Source organism: Hemicordylus capensis, chromosome 3 (genome assembly GCF_027244095.1).
Source record: "Hemicordylus capensis ecotype Gifberg chromosome 3, rHemCap1.1.pri, whole genome shotgun sequence".
Taxonomy (NCBI): Eukaryota; Metazoa; Chordata; class Lepidosauria; order Squamata; family Cordylidae; genus Hemicordylus; species Hemicordylus capensis.
This window is the reverse complement of record NC_069659.1, coordinates 265,794,858-265,810,553: the sequence shown is the minus strand read 5'-3', so window position 1 is coordinate 265,810,553 and position 15,696 is coordinate 265,794,858. Positions and strand designations below refer to the sequence as shown.

The window sequence follows — 15,696 nt, the reverse complement described above, 5'->3', positions numbered from 1 at the left end:
TCTAAAGCCCCTTCCTTAGGATTTTCTAAGAGGAGGTGCCTAGATCTACATTATTTTTGATTGACATCTTCCGCTGACCAATTGCCACCTATTCATCACCCTTCTTCCTGGATTCACATCATCAACTAAAGTAATACCAAGTAATCCTACCTCCAGCATGGTTATTTAATTATGTGCATTCATTCTGATTAATGATTTTCCTTTTAGCAACATTTAGGAATATGAAGATGCTTCATATCACCAGCCTTTAAGGGTTAGCTGTAGATTTATTCCACACACTGTTCTGTTGCAAGATTGTTGGGCTTGGATATTGTGACCCATCTTGGCATATCCTGATCTAGAAAAGAAGTATTGTGTGGGGATGTAGTGGGGGAATGTGTGCTTCCAGGGCTGAGAGAGGTTTCATGGAACTCGGCTGCAACTAAGTTTCAAAGAAGTGTCTGACACGACTCTGTGAATTAGTCTTATATCTAAGACATTTTCCAAGTGTTATACTTAATTCTTCCTCCCTGTATTTGAAAACCATTGCTCCCTGTCCTGTCTCCAGTAGACAAGATGAAATACATGAGATCATATAAACCCTTTGAAAATGGTCAGCATTTCAACTTCTGCTTATGCAAACACACCCAGTTTATTTAGAATTGGTCCATCCTTTTATCTTGTCAAAGGAGATGGCCATAAAATGACCCTTTTCTGAAAGACTAGAGCTTGTTTGCTGCTCCCCACCCCCTCCATCATTCCATTGATTCTTTCTTGGTTCAATTACTCCACTTCTTTCACATCGGAAATAATGATACTTAGCACTTCTATAGAGCTTTTCACATTCAGAGTACTCTCCAAACATTAGCTAATTAATAGGAAGAGAGGGTGGTTTATTAGGCTCTTGGATGTCTTCTGGCACAAGTAAAAGAAAAGTTAAATTAATGGTTGGAAAGTATTCTATTGTGTCTTTCAGACATTTTTTAAAAATGTAGCTCATTCAGTCCTCAGTTGTCTTCTGCTAAAGCTGCAGCTTAGCTCAGACCTGAGAACAAATTACAGGAGAACCTCATTATTTGTGGGGGTTCCATTCCTTGCCTACTACTGCAAGTAATGGAACCACAAGTAACAAGGCATTACTCTTGTGGGAAATGGTGGTGTGGGGGTTACTTAAAAAGGGGAAGAAACACCACAAAACATGACATTCTGTACTGTACCATGCAACATGTGCCTGGGATGTGTCAAAGAATATCCCCAAAGCTGTGAAATGCCCCTCCCAACTGAAAAATCATGGGGGAAATTGAGTCTTTTCCCAAGAAAAGAGCCACAAAATGGCTCTGATGGATAAAATGGTGGCCGGAAGTGACCTCCGTGGCCACTTCTGGCCCTCTAGGACCTGTAGATACCTGGGTTTCAACCCTGTCATATCTGCGGATACTGAAAAAGAGTGTTAATCAGACACCCTGCGGATACACGGAACTGCAAATGATGAGGCTTTACTGTATGAAAGAACTGGTTGAGGACATCCATTTTAATCAGCCGCGCTCCTCCTAATCTGTAGGGACGTCATGAGCCATGGTTCCACCTTTTGGGAGTGGGGCCCAGGAGCTCTGCCCCGTGCAGCTTCCTGGTGTGGTGGTGTGCATCCCAACAATCCCCACGCTACACCAGCACATTTAGAATGTACCCACTAATTTTTTTCACTTGTGTGCAGAATGAGTTTTGTTCTGGGTGGTAGTATCAAGGCACTGTGTGAGCACGTGTTTTCAGAGTGGAACCTTCCTGCTTTAACCTTAGTGGGATCTAAAATTAACTGAGCTGACATTTAAAAAACAAAAAAACTGGTATGCATATGCACACCTTAGAGGGAACACTGGCTGCAATCTGAAATGGTGCAGATAGATGTGGTGTTACCAGTTCAGTTATAACGAGGCTTCTCTTTCTCCAAACAGGATTTGACTGCAAGATTTCACAAAGCACCGTTAGTACATCATGGAACAATGCAGAGGACCAGTACAGCTATCTCCTTTTGAGAGCTGTATGCTAGGAGACAATTGCGCAAATAGCAGCCATATTGTCCTGCTGTGCTTCTGAAGCCAGGGAAACGGACTAGCACCATATGTCTGCCCTAGTGTCAGGTTTTCCTCTCTTTTGAAAAGAGTGAGATGGCAGAGGGCTCAGTCATAGTGTGCTGGCCCTAGTTTGATTGCCATATCCCTGGTTTTTTAATGTTAAAATGTTTGTTCTTTAAAAGGATTGGTTTTCATAAACATCATTGGATAGAAGTCAGCACTCATTAGTTATGACCTGAGTAATTTGGATTTATACATGCAATATAGTTCGTTTCTGTGGTTCAAACAAGGAAAATTGTTCTCTTAGAGTTTACCTGAGTGAACTCAGGCAAACGCTATCTTTTGATCTGGATTTAAATGTGCTCTCATGATAGAGACAGCGGTGATAGATCCTAGTATATATTGAGCTCACAATTCTCTAATGCTGAAGAGGTCTTGCTCACCACATTCCTTCCCATGATTTAGTGAATCATTTAGGTATTGATTTGTCTGAAACAACATTAAGGTTGACTTTGTTACATTTAACAAGGTTCACACATTCCGATTACAAGGTACTATTTGTTGTTTTTGCAGTTTGTTTTTTCTTGAGGAATATCTTCAGGAGGATGACACAAAAATTAAGTATAATTGTTTTCTTATTTCATGGTGATGTGAAGAACCTATACAATGTTGGTTGTTACCACTGTTCCATCTGAGTGTGCTGCTGGGTTTACTTCTGAGTGACGTTTTCTCATGAATAAAGTTTCTGGAGATTTTAAAAAGGTTGTTTGTTCCCCCAAATGGCTATGACTATGTTTTGCTGTTCCAGGCATCCACAACAAAAGCAAAATTGCTGGACAATTGAAATATCAGCCTGATCTTGGACATGGGGACTGTAGGCCTGAATCTCCAAGATGTGCTGCTGCTAAAGTATTGCTCATTCTTACTAATTGACTTTTCAAATCTTTGCATCTGTTGAATTTCTGTTCAGATAAATAAGATCACATGAGCCGCCCACCTGCAGTGGTATAGTTCAATATCCAGACCTTTTTTGCCACTCCCGTAGGAATTACAGTGAGGGTGAGTCATATACATACTTGTAGGCAAAAGATATACTCGAAGAGATACACACAAATGAAGCAGATTTTAACATTACTTTTGGCTACAGAATACATGTAGGTAGAGTTGGGCCTCATTATCTGTGGGGGTTCTGTTCCCGCAGGTAACGAAACTGTGGTTAATGAGTAATTGAGTCTATGGGAGCGCGGGGGTTAGATTCCCAGACTTTAAAAATGCCTCAAACCCCACCGAAACGGGCCAAATAGTGCCCTACCGTGCTCTGTGGGTCCCCTGGCATCCAGTAATGCCCCCCCAAGTCCAAATTGACCCCAAATTACAGATTCCCCCCAATATTTTTGTTGAAATGAGCCATAGCACCAGCAAAAAAAATGGTGACCACAAGTGACCTCCACAGTCACTTCCGGCCCCCTAGGAACTGTGGATAGATGGGGTTTAACCCTTTCATATCCACGGATATTGAAATCAGGTGTCAATTAGACACCCATGAATACGTGGATATAGAATCCGCATATAACAAGGTTCTTGTGTTCTTGTTTGACTGAGCATGTCCCAGAGGATCCACATTAAGTCTGTAGATGGATAATACAGAGAGTTCCCAACTTACGAATGGGCTGTGTTCCAAAAGCTTATTTGCAAGTCCAGTGTTCATAACTTGGAACGCAAATAGTTCTTAAGAGGGATGACTTGTTTGTACGTGTGGGTTAGCGTTTGTAAGCTATGGAGTGTGTTAATATAATAAGTTGTGGAGTTTTGTTTTTTGTCCCTGTCTTCCTTTTTTGACAGAGTAAAATATATCATATAGCAGCATGGCTCTGATGGGGGAGAGTGCTGAGGAGCGATAAGGCTGTTTCAGGTTTGGGTGCTATCTGCAAGGACAGAGAGACAGAAGAGGCAGCCATAGCCTTCCACTGTGCTTATAAGAGGACTTTATTTACAGACCATCTGGCTGTCTATTGAAAAGGCCCATTGGTTGCCTCAGATAAATGCAGCAAGTTTGGTTTCCTAAAATGCACTGTATGATCATGCTTTGTAAGTAAACTGTAAGGATTAATTTCCTTTGACTATTAACAATCACACCTCACCTTCCAAAGCCCTCAAGAAACCTTGTGATCTTGATGTGAAATTAGAAATTTGTATTTATTCTATTTAGAATTGAGTACCAATGGTATTTGTTTATTTACTACATGATAAATACCCGAATTAAACAAGTTAATTTGGTATCTAGATAATAAACATGAATCATACATTATGAATGGAAAACAGCAGAGTATTGGTTATGAATATACTGAGTTCTTCTTCTGAGGAAGAAGTTCTTGTTATGGAGTAAGACTTGTTCCAAAGTAAGGGAGACTGTGAATGACACCCAATGAGTTTACAAACTATAACATTTTAAAATCGTTACTTTTCAAAGAGGCTGCTCACACAACTGAAAAAGGTTGGGGAGCTATGCACACACCCAATGTTCGGTTGCGAGAGAGCAAACAACTAGGTAGGAGGAGGGAGAACTGATTGTGTGTGTAGAGGAGCTGAGTAGGGCAGCTTTTTCCTCTTACCTTGGTCATATGCCAGGTTGGAAAGCTGGGTAAGATGGCGCTGTCCTACCCAGCTTCTGTCTCCAGCACAATCACTTATCTCTGCTCCTACCTGCTGTATATCTAAATCCAAGTCTAAGTTTTTTTGAAGTCTTTTCATATTAGAATCAGGTGATCGTCTTAAATTCAGAGTCCTATTCCTTTTGAGTAAATGCAGGAATAACCTGTATTCAACCTCTAGTTTTAAGGGGGTCTTTGAAAATTCAGCGTCTGATTTGCATAAATATAGTGGTTGTTTGCTTCCACACAACCGAAAATTGGGAGTGTGCACAGCTCCCAAACTTGAGTAGGACGCTTGTCCTACCCAGTTTTCGGCTGTGTGAACAGCCTCAAAGACTTCCTTTATGCTATTTTAAGCTGTGATGAGACTTAGAATTCTCACTGTACAAGTGGTTCTGATCTCCATTCGCACTAAAGATAAAAAGGCAGTTTACAGACTCACTACATAACCCCAGGACAGCATCCCTCCAGTGGCTGTTGCTGGCATCTGCTTTATGTTAATTTTTAGACTGTGAGTCCTTTGGGGACAGGGGACCATCTTATTTATGTATTTATTTTTCTATGTAAACCGCTTTGAGAACTTTGGTTGAAGAGTGCTATATAAATATTCGTATCTCTATCTTGGGCCTATGACAAAGATAAAGCCTTCCCTATTACATTTTTCTTTTAAAAATAATAATGTAGTGTTTCTACTGTTTTCCTTAAAATATCTTCAGGGCACATTCATGATTTTTTCACTTTTGAAACAATGCAAAGTTGGATTTCACAGAGGTAATGTTGTTAATTTTCTATAAACATTCTGAGGTCACTGCTACTTGTTCATCCAGGATACCCAGGAGAGTTTGTATGTGACAAATTAATGTTTTATTGGGAAGCAACTTTTAATAAACAAATCTGAAGCAAGAGAAACTTCCTGATTTGCTAATCCAAGGTCATTCTTAGAAAACATTGCCTCTTCTGAAAGCTTTGCTTTTGTCAGTTTGCTAGCCCACGCACCATTTCCAATGTAAATTTTATTTTATGTTTCTTCAGTATGTGACTCATTATGGCCTAGTGACTGCTGCATTCTAAAACACTTTATTTACATGCATCATTATTCCTGTAAGTTCGGTAGGCTTTCCCCCCTCCAAAGAAAAGAAACCAGTAAAAACTAACCCAGTGCTCAGGCATTGCTAGGCCAGTTTTATAATGTTTGAATTTGAAAGCATTTACCGCTTGATAATATGAGATGAATGTGTTATCAAGACTGGGGAGGAAGGGATGACCACTGTTTCTCTTGGATGCATTGTTCAAGTGACCTATGCCTATTACAGTCAGGAATGAACTGTAGGCACTTGGCTGCTAAGCTAGGATAAGTAAGACACAGCCCCTTCATTTTGCAGTCCTGTCTGAGCATAATGCTTGTATTACTGTTGAAGCTTTGGCTGAATTCTGACGTAATAGGAAATTGGAGGACCCTTCACCTCCTGGTTTTCCAAGCTGCATGTCCAAACTGAGGAAACTGGAGCAGTGTTCCTTCTAAGGTGTGTGCGTCTGTGCATGCTCACACATTTTTTGAAGTCCACTCAGTTAATTTTAGATCCCGCTCAGGTTGAATCAGGAAGGTCACATTCTGAATGCATGTGTGCACACACTGCCTTGTTACTGCTGCTCATAATAAAACTCATTCCGCAAACAGATGGAAAAAAATTAGAGGGACCACTGAACTGGAGTTAAGGCAAAAAGGGACTTGCAGTTTCCCTCACCAAACTCTACTCTGAACCTGCAGTCAGAGTGGAGTTTCGTTGCCCTTAACTCCAGTTCTTCAGTGCCAGTGTTTCATCCAAACACAGTTTCAGCCCCATGGAACCAGAGTGGAGGGAGGAAGCCTCTCCCAGTTGGCTGTGCAGACTGTTCTTCTGTCAGGAAGGAAGCCTGCACAGCCAGCTTGCCCACCTCTCTGCAGTCTCACTGACTGCAGAGAGGCAGCTCTCCTGAACATATGAATGTGGATGGGAGAGTGGGGGGGGGGGGGCGCAGAACTGTGGGTCCATTGGCCTACAGTTCCATGTTACATCTGAAGATGGCCATTCTCTTCTGGCTTTTTTAAAGCTGGAAAAGCCATGGAAACATTACAGGACTTATTCTGGCTTGCTGAAATAATTGGAGTACTAACATGGCTTGTGCACATGTTGCTTCTCTCACTTCTTTGTGGCTAGTAGTGGTAGTGAGTACAGCTGCCATGGCAATGTATTGTTCTTTCAAGTGTGGCTCCCATGGAACCACCATTGTGTGACTCATTCTTTGCTGTTGAGCTTCTAATTTTTCTTGCTTTCTTAGCCATGTTTGAAAGCTATGCTTTCATTTGTTTGTGAAATAGGCAGTGGCTGACATCCTGAATAAATTTCTCTGTGCTCTCAGGGACTACTGACTTGTCCTTCAGACTAATCGAGGAGTAGTCTAAAGCAGGGATTCTCAACGTGTGTCTGGGCTGTACCACTTCAGACTGCAGGCAGGCAAAAACATATGACTGAATGCTCCTTAAAATAAGCTCCCTCCTTCATTACAGAAACAAACTTCTATGTCTGGGAGAAGGCTGCTCTAGAATATGTTGTCATCTGCATTTTGGGAAACTAAGATTCATCATTGTGGTCTCTGTTGTTCACACCAATGGGCTTCACGCATGCATAGAAGACCGTGCGGGATCCTTCCAAATCTCTCTTTAGTTCCAGTTTTTTGGTGGGAGCTCCTCCCACTCTGGTGATGTTACACCCTCCTTTCCTCAGTTCTTTGTTGTCCACTGCCACGTTTGCAGCTCCGGCTCAAGGTTCCTTCCTTTACTGGCTCTCGTTGTTCCCTGTGAGAGATTCCTTCTGTTGTTGTTATTTTCAGGTTTATTCTAGCTGCTTCTCTATTGTAGTTCCTTCCAGAGGTTGCAGTGCCCCAGAAACGTGCACTACCTCCTATCATCCCATCCCAACTAACGATGCCTCAGTGCAGGAAGAACCCCCAACAATGGATTGCCCAGAGGAGTCCCCTGGGGAAGATTTGGAGGACTCTGAATTCTCAGACCACATGTCTCCTTTGGACACTTGGGGAGATGCCAAACCAGACTCTTCATCTAAGGATTTTTGATCCCACACAGAACAGGTGCAGCACATGGCAATCTCACTAGGGGTTCAGGCAACTCAGTCTCAGAAACCTCCAGATGGCCCTATATTTGGCATCATTGATTTCTCAACCCATGCACCGGTGGCATTGCTGATGTTTTAACCTATACTGGACATTGCACATAGTTATTGGTGCAAGCCCTACTCTACGCAACCTACATCAAAGAGAATCGAAGCCCTGTAGAGAAACACCCGATACCAAACTCAATAGTGGTGGAAATGGCACAAATGAGGTCCAAGAATAGGGCTCTAATGGCCCCAATTGACAGAGGGGGCACAAAGTTGGACTCAATCAGTAGGCGGCAATATTCCACCTCAACTCTCCAATAAAAGGTAGCCAACTACCAAGCCTGCATGGGCAGGTACAACAACTTTCTATGGGACAGAATGACCCCATTTCTGGATCAATTATCCCAATATCCGAGAGACCTGGCCAACACCATATGGAAGGAAGGGCGGAGCCTTGCAAAACAACTACATTCTTCTCACCATCAGGCGGATTGTGCTGCCCGTGTCATGGCATCCTCTATTGGATTGCACCGTCATACCTGGCTCCATTCTTCAGGACATACATTTGAAGCACGCACTCACATACCGTATTTTACGGACTATAAGACGCTACAGAATATAAGACGCACCTTAATTTTAATCCAGTTTTTCAGAGTTTTAACATATTAAACTGTTAAAACATATAAGACGCTCCTGAATTTTGGCGGATATTTTTCAAGGAAAAAAGTGAGTCTTATAGTCCATAAAATACGGTAGATGACCTCCCATTTGAAGGGGAAGCCCTGTTTGGGACTAAAACGAATGACACCATGGAGCAGGTGCATAAACTGCACAACACAGCCTGCTCTATGAGTTATTCATCCTCTTCTCAACTAAGACCTTACAGATCAAACAAGTGGAGTTGCCCACAACACTTGCAACCTAATCCCTCAAATCCATCGTCTTATGAATCTACCTTTTGGTCCACTAGCCAGGAGTCCTTTAGCAAGCCTGGGTCTTGCTGCTCTCAGAAGCCTCAACAACAAAGGTCTAAGCAGTCCACTTTTTGACAAGCGACAGTGATTCTCCGACGCACTTACAAAACTAGCCTCTGGCTCTTCTTGGAAATGTGGGATTCCCTGACAAATGATCAGTGGGTCTTAACCATCATCAGGATTGGATACGCTATAGAATTTGTTCAGAGACTTTCTCCCCATCCATGCCGCTGTACCCCAATGACACCACAACTCCTGCAGATGATAGAAGCACTACTGCAAAAAGATGCAATAGAGCCCATGACAGACCACCTGGACCATCGCGACAGACCACTCCTACTCCTCCTTCTTTGTAGTACCAAAGCCGGATGGGGGCCTATGTCCCATCTTAGACCTCCGGGACCCAAACCGTATCATGAAATACACAAGATTCCACATGGTGACCATCCCCAAAATAGTGTTTCTCTTGTCTCCAGGTGTGTGGTTTGCTGCCATCAATTTAAAAGATGCTTATTACCATATAACCATCCAAACACAGCCCCGTCACTTCCTGCGTTTCCAAGTAGGGCCCCACAGATTTCAGTTCAAGGCACTTCAATTTGGACTCTTGATGGCCCCAAGAATCTACACAAAATTCATGATGGTAGTTGTTACCTATCTCCATAAAAAAAAGTCACCATCTTTCCAGTTCTCAACGACTGGCTGCTGACAGCTTCATCACCATACCTCCTTCAACGTCAGGTAACAGACACCATTTCTCTACTGCAAAACCTAGGCATGCACGTACACTTCGAAAAGTCTTGTCTGACCCATACAAGAGATATTCCATTTGTGGACATAATCTTGGACTCTGTGTCAATGCGAGTATTCCTCCCAGAATGGAGAGTTCTCGGTTGCTGCCAATCAAGGCCATCTCCATGGGTTATCCCCCGCCCGTGCTCCAAGGCAGAACTATGCTAATTAGCTGAAAGATAGAAGTCTCTAGAGCCTGAGGGGGATGACCCCGCCCAGTTCTTACAGTCCTGCGTTGCTCCAGGCAGACTTTCTCTTCTCTCCCGATCTGATCTTCCCTTGCTGAATCTGTTTATCTTTTACTCTGCTTTGCTCCCTCAATCCTCTCTCCTCTTCCCCTCTCCTCCTACTTCTCTAACTCTATGGAGCACGCAGGAAGGCCTCTAATGTGTCTGTTCCTGCGAGGAGAGTAAGGAGCGTGTTCCCCAGGGACACGAGAAGGCCCGGAGCTCCACCACCAGTTGCGTCCTGGCTGGCTTCCACAGAGCCGCCCGGCAGGATGCAGGATGAGGTCGCAGCCAGTCTCCTGCCCTCGGGCCTGAGCCTCGGCGTAAGTCGACATGCAGGCTGCAGAAGGAGGTCGCAGCCAGTCTCCTGCCCTCGGCTGTGAGTCTGCACGTGAGGCGACATCCAGAGGGGGAAAAGGCAGGCAGAGGCTGGAGAGCCCTTCTTCCTTCCTGCTGGAGAGCTGAATCAACCTCCCTGGCTAATCCACCCCCAAACTCAGGTGGAGTCCTGAGGGAAGTGGGTGTGAAGGAGGCGGCAAGAGGCCTTGCACGGCAGCAACTCCTCCGTGGAGACAAAATGCCTGCAAGAAAAAGCCCACAAAAATCTACAGCGTTGGAAACCGGACAAAGCAAAAACGGTGAGCTCTTTCCATGGGGCGGGCAGCTCAAAGGTGGGTCCCCCAGCTAGCCTAGCAGCTTGCCTAATGAAGCTGGTTTAAACAAACAAACAAACAAACAGAAGCCCTTGATTCTCCATTCCTCTGAATCCCCCCTTCCCTCCCTGCCGGCTCTTCAGGCTTATCTTCAAGATATCAGCCAAAGCAGCAGGGAGCCTCCCAGGAGGAACAAAAGGGGCAGGGATGCTGCAGGAGCTTCCTGCAAAAGGCGGCCCAGAAAGTCTCTCCCTGCTCTCATTCTTCCTGCACAAACTTTGTGGGGCAGCAACTCCAAAGGAGGCTTCTTCTCCAGGTTTTGGGCCCACTCATCGCCTGCTCAGTCACCTCCGCAGCCCTGGCCTCAGCACAAGCGATCGCCCCTTTGGGTGCCTGATCCTTGTCTCCATGACCCAGGCTGGCAGCAAACAAACTGCTGGAGGCCCAGCGAGAAGAAGTACAGCCTCCAGCAGCTCAAGTAATTGGCGGGGAGCAGATGGGAACAGCGGCAACTACTAACTCCAAAAGGAGCTCTGTTCCTAGCAGCTAGCCAAAATGCCTGGGTCTAGCCCAGGACTGCTGCAACCAACCATGCGGGGAGCTGTTCCAGACACTGCAGCCTCAGCTTGGAGAGCCCACCAAAACTGGTGAGCGTGTGGTGTAGTGGTTAGAGTGCTGGACTCGGACCTGGGAGACCCGAGTACGAATCCCCATTCAGCCATGAGACTTGCTGGGTGACTCTGGGCCAGTCACTTCTCTCTCAGCTTGGCCTGCTTCACAGGGTTGTTGTGAGGAGAAACTCAAGTATTTAGTACCCCGCTCTGGGCTCCTTGGAGAAAGAGCGGGATAGAAAACAAACAAACAAACAAACAAATAAATAACATCAAGGCCAGCAAGCATCCCCCTATGGCCATAGACCTGCCTAGGCGGTGGTCCCCTCTCTCCTCCCTAGGCCTAACTCCCTTGTGGAGTTTTTAACCCTTGCCACAAGAGCTCTTTGCACTAAGCTCGGTTGGCTGGCTTATAGGCAGCTCGTCCTAGCAAACCTGGGAGGGCCCTTCCTGCACTTCGCCAAGATCCCATTTTGTGAGGGTGCAATAATGCATGGCCCTCTAGGGGTCATCTCGTCAAATACCCTTTCTCTTTGGAACCTCCAGGGTGTAAAGGGGAAATGGAGGGAGAAAAATGCTCCTCTGGTAAGCTATATGCCCCCCCTCGTTTTCTGCAGAAGTTTCCTCCCTTAGAGGCAGAGTCACAGCCTTATAACCATGTCCATAACACTGCTGCTCCCATGATATGTGTTTACACCACACTTGTATGGGACACTAACAAATTTATTACATTACAGGCCTCTATGGCCAGAAAATCTGGTTACATTGGGGCAAGCGAGGGTGCTTTCATCTGTGGAGCAGGATCTCCCTGCATGCATTTGAATGGGAGACCACAATATTGTTGTTTTATTATATAGTTGTTGCATTTACACCCCCTTCCAGGGCTCTGGGCGGTGCACAACAAGGTCTGTGTCTGTCACCTCTGTAACAGCACAGGAACAGCCATGCTAGATCAGTCCCATGGCCAACCTAGTCCAGCTCCTCTTCACTAAAGGACATAATTAATTTTTTGTTCAAATGAACTTTCAGGGACACTAATATTTTCCCTCACAAGAGGTCTCTCTCAGCAAAGGATGCAACCCGTACTTCCGAGGAGAATGACCTTCCAGGTCAGTGCCAATGATTCATTCTACGTCTCCAGTCCAATAGAACATAAAATTAAGTTTCCAGGAGAGCCCCAGCCTCAAACAGCCCAGCTAGATCAGGCCCAAGGCTCAGCTAGCCCAACATCCTGTCTTCGCATGGTGGCCCGCCGGATGCCGCTGGAGGCCACGGGCAGGAGTTGGGGGCATGCCGTCTCTCCTGCTGTTACTCCCCTGCAACTGGTACTCAGGGGCCTCAGTGTCCTTTTCATTACACTACTGGGGTGATTCTCTTATCACTAGGTACGCCCTCTTCCGGTGAGATAACTTACCTCAGCGAGGTGCTTTTTTATATATCTTACTAAAGACAGGCATCTAGTCAGAGGTCTCATGCCCTCCCATGAGACATAGGATCCTCTGCTGTACTTCTACTCTACCTATAATATACTGTTATTGGGGAACATGTTCATACTATCTTCGCTGCTCTCATGCACCTAATTTGAACCTTAATAAGGCTTCTGACCACAGGCACTGATAGCCTTGCCCCTTCCAATTCTCACCTTCCAAGGCCCCACCCTAGCCTCATAGGGTGGCTGCATGAAGCCCAGAGTCAAACCCCCTTAGGAGGCTGATTCCTTCACCCTCCTGGCTCTGGATCTCTGGGGCAGTATTGAGGTGGTTCAGAGAGACCACCTGGATAGATGCCACCTATGAGCGAAGTCCCTGAGGATAGCCCTCATCTACCTCTGGTTAGCTGGTGAGGAAGTTCACATCGACAGTCCTTCCGGGCCTGTTCACCCTTCTGGATCTCCCACAATTAATATACAATGTGAACACTGCCAAATTAACAACAATAGAGCAGTGGACAGCCTCCTCCAATCATGGTAGGACTACAGATCCACAGTCCCACCCAGCCTTCCCACCTGGGTCAAGTGCTGGCATGCAAGTGTAGCTGCCACTTCCAACAAAGGAAGGCCTCAGTCATATCAGCATCTCTGGTCACAGGTATGAGGGCACACCCCTGAGAGTAGTATTTATTTATTTAGCACATTTTTATACTGCACTAACCCAAGGTCTCAGGTATACCCAAGTATACCTCATTTCCAAACACAAATTGGTGAAAGGGAAGATACATTGTATTACCCCTAAGACAAATATACTTTGCCTCAGATCTCCACTCCCTGACTCAACTACCAAAACGGCAGTACTAGGCTTCAGTGACATACCTCCTACCCAGTACAGCATAGTCCACATGGGCTCTCATAAATGAGCCATTGTCCAGCCACTCGGCAACACGAGTCCTAGACCTTTGAGGTCTGCCTCCTCTGTAGAGTGGGATGAGCAGCCAGGTCCAGTGCATGGCCTAGTAGTAACCAGGGCCACATTGACCCATTCCCATCTTAGATACCCTCTCTAGGGTCATGTAACAGCCATGGTTCCTAGGGGAGCTCATCTGCAGCACCCAATAGGACATATCAAGACTCCCTCTGGGCAGTAAGGATAGGACTCACTGTTTTAATCTCCACTGGGTCCCCCGTTACAGGTAGTGACATGACAAGCACCAACTGTACAGTCGACTCATTCCATCTCGATCTAGCCTATCAACAGTCTCTCTCCATACAAACCATCTTAGCCATGAGATGATGGTACGGGGCAATGGCTCGATCAATATCACTGTTTTTGTGACTACCGCTATTCCCATCATGGGATATATTACCACAGGCTCATAACCTCTCACAGGCTTATAATCTCTGGACTCTCTCCAGCTATCTTAACATTCTTGCCTAACTGTTCTTCCAGGGTGGAACTCTCTCCTCCCACCACCACCAGCTAGGATAAAAGGTCCATGGCCATATAGTTGGATGACCACACCCAACTAATTCCAGAGAGGAGTTGTACTGCTTGCAGCCTAGCCTAAGGCAGGCAGTGTCATCGTTCCTGAGGGGTGCTACCTGCCAACCTCTCCCTCAGTACGTCAGCTGGACACCTGTACAGTTCCCTTCCTGGGCATGAGATTTACCGGGCAGATGACCAGAGGTTAGCAGGCTCCCTAACACAGTGGAACCCTCACCGTTGGCCTTACAGAGGAACCTAGGATATTCGTCCGACTTCGACTTTCTCCTGACATCCTAAGGATCAAGGTCCATCCACAACCAAGCACTCTCAGGTGTAGCTGGCACAACTTGGACGTATATCAGCAGCTCAGTCTCATTCCATAAAACTGACTGTCTCCGTTCCCTTCTACCAGGATCTAGAGGCGAGGCAGTGAGTTCTCCAACTATTGCCAGATGGATTACCACTTGTATCATTCCGGCGCACAAAACATTTGGCCTCCCTTATATATCACGGCCCACTCAACGAGGGCGGCAGCAACCTCAGCCGCCTTTTTTCAACCAATGCAGCAGTCCAGGAAATCTGTAGGGCTGCAACCTGGAATAATCCGTCTACGTTCACGCAGCATTTTAAAGTGGACATTATGCCTCCACCTAGGTGGCTTTTGGTAGATGAGTTCTGCAAGGGCGCTTCTACAGGAGTAGCCAAGAGCGCATCCCTCCCTGGTGACGTACAGGCTTTTGTATGTCCCATGGAGATGGCCTTAATTGGCAGCAACCGAGAACGGAGCATTGGTCACTTACTGTGAAGGCTTCTTCTGGTTGCTGCAGTCAAGGCCATCTCGGCCCTCCCGGCTAGCTGCTCTTGGGTTGCTCCTGATGGTGGGGTGTTGCTGTTTTTGTTTTACTCGTTTAGTACAAGTGCTGGAATTAGATCACTCTTCCAGCTGGCAAGTGCTCTTCAGTATCGTATGTCCATCCAACTCACCTGTCTGTTCTAGCTTACTGTGATTTACCCCATGTAGCTTAATCTGTGGTTGGAAATATAGGTCAGTCTTTATTGCTAACTTGGCCTGTAAGAACTGGGCGGGGTCATCCCCCTCAGGCTCTAGAGACTTCTTTCAGCTAATTAGCATAGTCCTGCCTTGGAGCACGGGCGGGGGATAACCCATGGAGATGGCCTTGACTGCAGCAACCAGAAGAAGCCTTCACGGTAAGTGACCAATGCTCCGTTCAGGCCATAATTCACTTATCCAGACACCTTTCAACCCAGCTTCACAGAACACACACACTGTGCAACAAATGCTAGGGTTTATGGTCTCCAAAACCTCAGCCCTCCCACATGCGAGACTCCACATGTGAGTGTTGCAACACTGGTTCCTGGACCACTTCAAACCACAGAGACAAAGCAGGCCCCTCTGTCCACCGCCATGGGTCAGGGAGACCCTCTACTGGTGGACATCCCAACACCACCTGGAGATAGGCCTACCATTCACCTCGGAGAAGCCCCTAATTGTCCTCATGATGGATGCCTCAGAATTCAGTTGGGGAGCTCATGTTTTAGACTATCAAACCAATGAGCACTGGTCACCCTGGGAAGCCGGGCATTACATCAGCTAATTAGAGCTCCTCGCAGTCTCCAAAGCCCTGAGGGGCTTCCTGCCC

At 45.9% G+C, this 15,696-nt stretch overlaps 1 protein-coding gene across 8 annotated transcripts in view; it reads left to right on the top strand.

Annotated features, from left to right (window-relative positions):
• Positions 1-15,696, top strand: part of PLPP4 (phospholipid phosphatase 4) — a 186,487-nt gene that overhangs the window by 28,694 nt on the left and 142,097 nt on the right. Inside the window, exon 1 of one of the 8 annotated variants that reach the window (XM_053310183.1) lies at positions 126-130. The exons of the other annotated variants lie outside the window; for them this stretch is intronic. The gene's annotated coding sequence lies outside the window, so the exon portion shown is untranslated. Of the gene's footprint in view, positions 1-125; positions 131-15,696 lie in introns of those variants that run through there. 8 annotated transcript variants of the gene reach the window in all.